Source organism: Rutidosis leptorrhynchoides, chromosome 9 (genome assembly GCF_046630445.1).
Source record: "Rutidosis leptorrhynchoides isolate AG116_Rl617_1_P2 chromosome 9, CSIRO_AGI_Rlap_v1, whole genome shotgun sequence".
Lineage (NCBI taxonomy): Eukaryota > Viridiplantae > Streptophyta > Magnoliopsida > Asterales > Asteraceae > Rutidosis > Rutidosis leptorrhynchoides.
The window spans coordinates 293793305-293799507 of NC_092341.1; positions in this window are offsets into that span (position 1 = coordinate 293793305).

The window sequence follows — 6203 nt, forward strand, 5'->3', positions numbered from 1 at the left end:
ACAAACCCTCATTCGGACGGTTCGCTACCGTTAGCGGATGAAATATATTTTCGGGTATAGTGTAGGTTCTAACACTATGATAACGGGGTTCGTATACAGTTAAGCTTTGATAATTGGGTGCTCGTGATACAAACAACAACTTTTAGAATGGTTTACTATTATTTCAACGTTATAAATCTTGTGGTTCAACATACATACTTACTAAACCTATGATATCACCAACGTTTTCGTTGACAGATTTTCTATGTTTTTCTCAGGTCCTTGAATGCTAAGTGATACATGCTTTCGCACACTATTTTGATACTTGTTTGGATGTCGAGTATACATGCATACATGGAGCGTCTTTTGACTTTACTTAAATTGTGTCGCATAGGTTTCATTTGTACTTAAACGTTGTAACTTAACTTGTCGAACTACTTTTGTAAACTTTGAAACATCCTTACATTTGAAATGAATGCGACATATTTTGGTCGAACTTTGTTTTAAAGACTTATAACCACGTAACGGGACCTAAGTTGACGGCGCCGTCAATGGAGATTTTGGCGGGTCGTCACATGTGGTATCAGAGCGTTGGTTGTAGGGAATTAGAGTTCATTGGTGTCAACCCCGAGTCATAGGGTGCATTAGTGAGTCTAGACTACAACCGGCATACAGACTTGAAGTAGGACTTGCTTGACTACTTGTACATTTATACTTGAACTCTTCTATTCGTATCTTACTCCTATTTCATCTTAATCTCACGTTGTTTAATTTGATTGACACGCCATCTTGACCTTATGAGGTAATGTTAAATGCACATATGAATTAGAGTAATATAATTGTCGGGATTATATTACGGTGACTCATATGGACATTCCGACATTATAACATAAAGAATTGAGGGCGGGTCAAGGAAAATTTTCTCTCTGTCTTTATTCCATATCACGATTAGTATTATTGAGAATACTAATCAACGATATTCTTGTGTCTTGAAGGAACAATGGCTCGTCGAGGTCAACGAAATACTCCTCCCGAAACTCCCGAACAAGCTCTTCAACGAATGATAGCCACCGACGTGGATGCAGCCATGGTCGATCACTCCTCCAACAACAATAACTATAACCACAACAACAACAACAACAACAACAACAACAATAACAACAACCATGGAGCCGGTAATTCAAATGAGGGATGCTCCTACACGAATTTCATGGGGTGCAAACCTCACACTTTCGATGGAACCGGGGGACCGGTTGCTCTCACCTGATGGTTCGAGAAAACGGAAGCCGTTTTTAGCATAAGCGGTTGCTGGGACCAAGACAAAGTCGAGTATTCCACCCACACTTTCGTCGGTATTTCTCTCACATGGTGGAACATGTATGTGAAATCGGTGGGTACCGATGAAGCCCACACACTCTCTTGGGCCGATTTAAGAGAAAAGATGATCACCGAATACTTCCCACGTGAAGAGACTCGAAGGCTCGAAAATGAGCTAAGAAGTTTAAAAGCGGTCCGAAATGACCTTAACGCTTATAATCAACGGTTTGTCGAGCTAGCCTTAATGTGTCCAAACCTCGTCACTCCCGAGTCCCTAAGAGTTGAAATTTACATGGATGGCCTCACTAAGAGCATTAAACACGGGGTAATGTCATCCAAACCCGCTAACCTACAAGAGGCTTTGAAAATGGCCCGTCAATTGATAGAAACGGTGGATGAAATTGAAGTGTCGGCACCAAATATCGAGGATAAATCGGGTGGCAATAAAAGAAAGTAGGAAGCCCCCCAATCAAGCAACTACAACAACAATAACTTCGCCAAGAAGTCTTTCACCTTCGACGGCAAGAAAGGTTATGCCGGAAATCTACCTTTTTGCAACAAGTGCCACAAACATCATTATGGTGAATGTGGCAAGCCATTTTGCAACAAGTGTCAAAGAAGTGGCCATGTGGCCAACGATTGTAGAAACACCGCTCCCGTCGCTCAAAAGGGACCCAATGCACCAAAAATGAGTGTTTGTTACGAATGTGGCCAACCGGGTCATTTTAAGAATGCATGCCCAAAGAAGAAAGCCAACCCCAATGCACGCGACCGAGCTTTCAACATTAACGCCCAAAAGGCCCGAGATGACAATGAACTAGTCACGGGTAGGTTTCTTCTCAACAACTCTTATGTTTCTTGTTTATTCGATTCAGGTGCCCATAAAAGTTTTGTTTCCAAGGCTTTGACTCATACTCTTTGTACTCCACCACTCCCCCTAGATACCACCTATACCATTGAAGTGGCCGATGGGAAACTATTGAGTGCTGACAAATATTAAAGGGGGTGTACGTTAAACTTATTGGGTAAAGAGTTTGAAATTGATACCAATGGAACTAGGGAGCTTCGATGTAATATTTGGTATGAATTGGTTAGTCAAAAAAAAATCTCACATCCTTTGTGATCTTAAAGCAATCCAAATTCCTATCGAGAATGGTGAACCCTTGATTGTCTATGGCGATAAGAGTTGCACCGGACTCAACCTCGTCTCGTGCATTAAAGTTGAAAAATTACTTCGTAAGGGTTGTTTTGCGATCCTAGCCCACGTTAAGAAAGTCAAGACCGATGAGAAGCATATCGATGATGTGCCAATTGTTAGTGACTTTTCCGATGTATTTCTCGAAGAATTACCGGGTCTTCCACCTCATCGACCAGTTGAATTCCAAATCGATCTTATCCCGGGAGCCGCACCCATAGCACGTGCACCGTATAGACTTGCTCCATCTGATATGCAAGAATTACAAAGTCAAATTTAAGAACTACTTGACCGAGGTTTTATCCAACCTAGCCATTCACCATGGGGCGCTCTGATTTTATGCGTTAAGAAAAAAGATGGATCCCTTCGAATGTGCATTGATTATCGTGAACTAAACAAATTGACGGTTAAGAACCGATATCCTCTTCCTCACATCGATGACCTCTTTGATCAACTACAAGGGTCTTGTGTATATTCAAAAATCGATCTCTGCTCGGGTTATCATCAACTAAGGGTTAAGGGGGAAGATGTCTCCAAAACCGCTTTCCGGACTCGTTATGTTAGCTATGAATTCCTTGTAATGCCATTTGGTTTAACTAATGCACAGCGGTGTTCATGGATCTTATGAACCGCGTGTGCAAGCCGTATCTAGACAAATTCGTTATCGTATTCATAGATGATATCTTAATCTATTCAAAAAGCGAAGAACAGCACGAACAACACCTCCAACTCGTGCTTGAACACTTGAGACAAGAAAGACTCTATGCCAAATTCTCCAAGTGTGAATTTTGGTTAAAGGAAGTTCAATTTCTTGGTCATGTTGTAAGTGATCAAGGTATTAAAGTCGATCTCGCGAAAATCGAAGCCATTAGTAATTGGAAAACCCCCACTACTCCTACTCATATTCGTCAATTATTAGGCCTCACCGATTATTATCGTAGATTCATCGAAGATTTCTCTTTGGTTGCTCGTCCTTTAACAGCATTAACTCACAAGGGAAAGAAGTTCGTTTGGGCGGCCGAACAAGAGTCGGCATTTCTGTAACACCGGCCATTTTTTTTTTTTTTTTACACACAGCGGAAGACTTTATTAACAAACACACTATAAGTCGCGTCATTACATTAATCTGAGTAATTAAGTTTAAGTTTACACAACGATGTTACGTTATTACAAAACATTATTTATACAAAAGTTCACATCAGAGTTGGGTTGTCAAACATGTCTTCTGCATCCATACCCATCCCGACTAGCAGTACCTAAACCTGCAAAGGGGGAAACATGTGGGGGATTAGCGCACCGCTAAGTGAATGGAATCTATCTAACAGATATAACTTAAGCCACACACAAGCTATATACATCAACAATACCTGCTAACTACCAACTAGCATACAATAAGACAATACGAGGATCGGCGGCTTGTACGAGCACACGACTCCCAGCTGATCGGGCCTGAGTCTACCGATAGTCCCTGCTACTCAATTAACAGTATAGTTATCCAGATGCAGGGGATGCATCATTCACACTATACTCCACAATTAGTAGCCTATGGACCCAACCTCCCCTAGGCACGGTTGACCTCATACGGACTCTAACCTCTCCCAGGCACGGTCTCGAGTCCCCAGTCTCCCTAGGCCCGACTGGTGCCATTCACACAGTGTACACATAATTCACATACAACATCAGGCAAACGGTATTATTCTATCATGGCAATTCCTACACTATGCATGGTAAAAGAGTCAACCACAGTAGCATGATATGCTACTTAAACTCTATCCGTAGATAGACCCACTCACCAATTACCAGCAACTGCTCAGTTATTATTTCTGAGCTTCCTCCTTGTCCTTTTCTCCTGAGAACAGCAAAAACCAAGTTAGAATAGTGTTCCCATCAAGATTAGACACACTGACAGCGAATTATAGCAAATTTGTAAAAAAATGCGTCCGCTAAAATTTTCATGCTTAACACTTATGCACTTTCAAAATTTACATCCTGAAAATCTTAAAAATACACGGACAGCATAACGGCTATAAATCAACACTTAGTAAAATTTTCACTGTCTAAGACCATCGGTCGATGGTCCCATCCATCAACCGATCTTCAACACACCATCGGTCGATGGTCTCCCCCAATCGGTCGATCGTCAAAATTACATCCGCTGGTCAGAAATCATACACCATCGGTCGATGGTCTCGTCCATCGGCCGATCGTCCTCACCATCGGTCGATGGTCAACGACCATCGGCCGAAGGTAGTTCATCAGTTGCAACAGCAGCAAAGTGACGGGTTTCAACCCAAAATCACCAAATCTCAACTTTGGACACGTTTTTGACCTCAAAACTGGTTACATCTTTTACACTAAACATTTAGAAATATAAACCCACAACTTTTATGAACAAACAACAACAAATTGAACCAATTTGGACATCAAAACCCACTTTCATAAAACTTGACTAAAACACCCATTTTGACACTGATTTGATCACGAAATCAGATAAACTTTACCTTGTTAGAATCACAACAACATAAGGAACGATTTGACACCAAAATCAAGCTTTAATTCGAGATCAAATGATTTAGGGTTGTTTGAAGGAGGTGAAGTTAGGTGAGAGTGAGTGAGAGGAAGGTTCAGGAGCAATTGAGAGGAAATTAGCTGGTCTCACACTTAATTTGGGGTTAAAACCTCATACCCCACAACACACGGGTATTTACCAGTTATCTGATATCTTTCACACAAGATTAGGTAACCCAAACGAGGTCCAAATAAAATAAACAAACCTGTTCTGGGACCCTTGTCACAAACTGGTCACAACACAATTATATTAAAATACTAATAAAATAATTAAAATAAAAAGCACTTAAGACTAAGCACAAACCCTAAAGGCAAAAATAGACAACTTACAACTAGCCCGGGTTTCAGTCTGTTACAATTTCAAACCTTAAAGAAAAAGTTAACCACCGCTCCTATCTTATCTCTTCCCGAAGGCAATGATAATTTTATTGTATATTGCGATGCCTCGAAACATGGTTTTGGGTGTGTATTGATGCAACAAAAGAAAGTTATTGCTTATGCCTCTCGACAATTGAAAATTCACGAACGAAACTACACAACACACAATCTTGAACTTGGAGCCGTTGTCTTTGCACTCAAAATGTGGAGACACTATATTTACGGAACCAAAAGTACCATCTTCACCGACCATAAAAGCGTCCAACCTATATGGTTTTTGTCCATAATAGTCCATCGGTCATAATTATAAAATGCTTGTCAAATTAACCTTATTCCCGAAGTCAAATATTCCAACTAATTAGGGATTCGAACTGTAACAAGGTTTTAATACTTTGTTTAATGATTACAACAGGTTATCAACTGCGTATAATCCAAGGTTTTAATACTTTGTTAACAATTACACCAATTACCCTTGTATGTAATCCACCCCTGTTTTAATAAGATATGAACATTAATTTACCCACTTGATCATTTTGAATAATCAATTACCCAACCCAAATAATTAATTAAATGATCGTAAAAGATGCCGTATAAACGTCACTAAATAGGACATGCATAATCATTTAATAATTATTAGATTAACTAATTTGAAGATAGGTTTGACAGATTCCAACGAGTTGTCATTCATTATTAGACAATACCCTCCATCTATTAATAGTTCATAGTCCAATGTCCACAAGTGTCGGTCTTTTGTCCAAACCCGAAT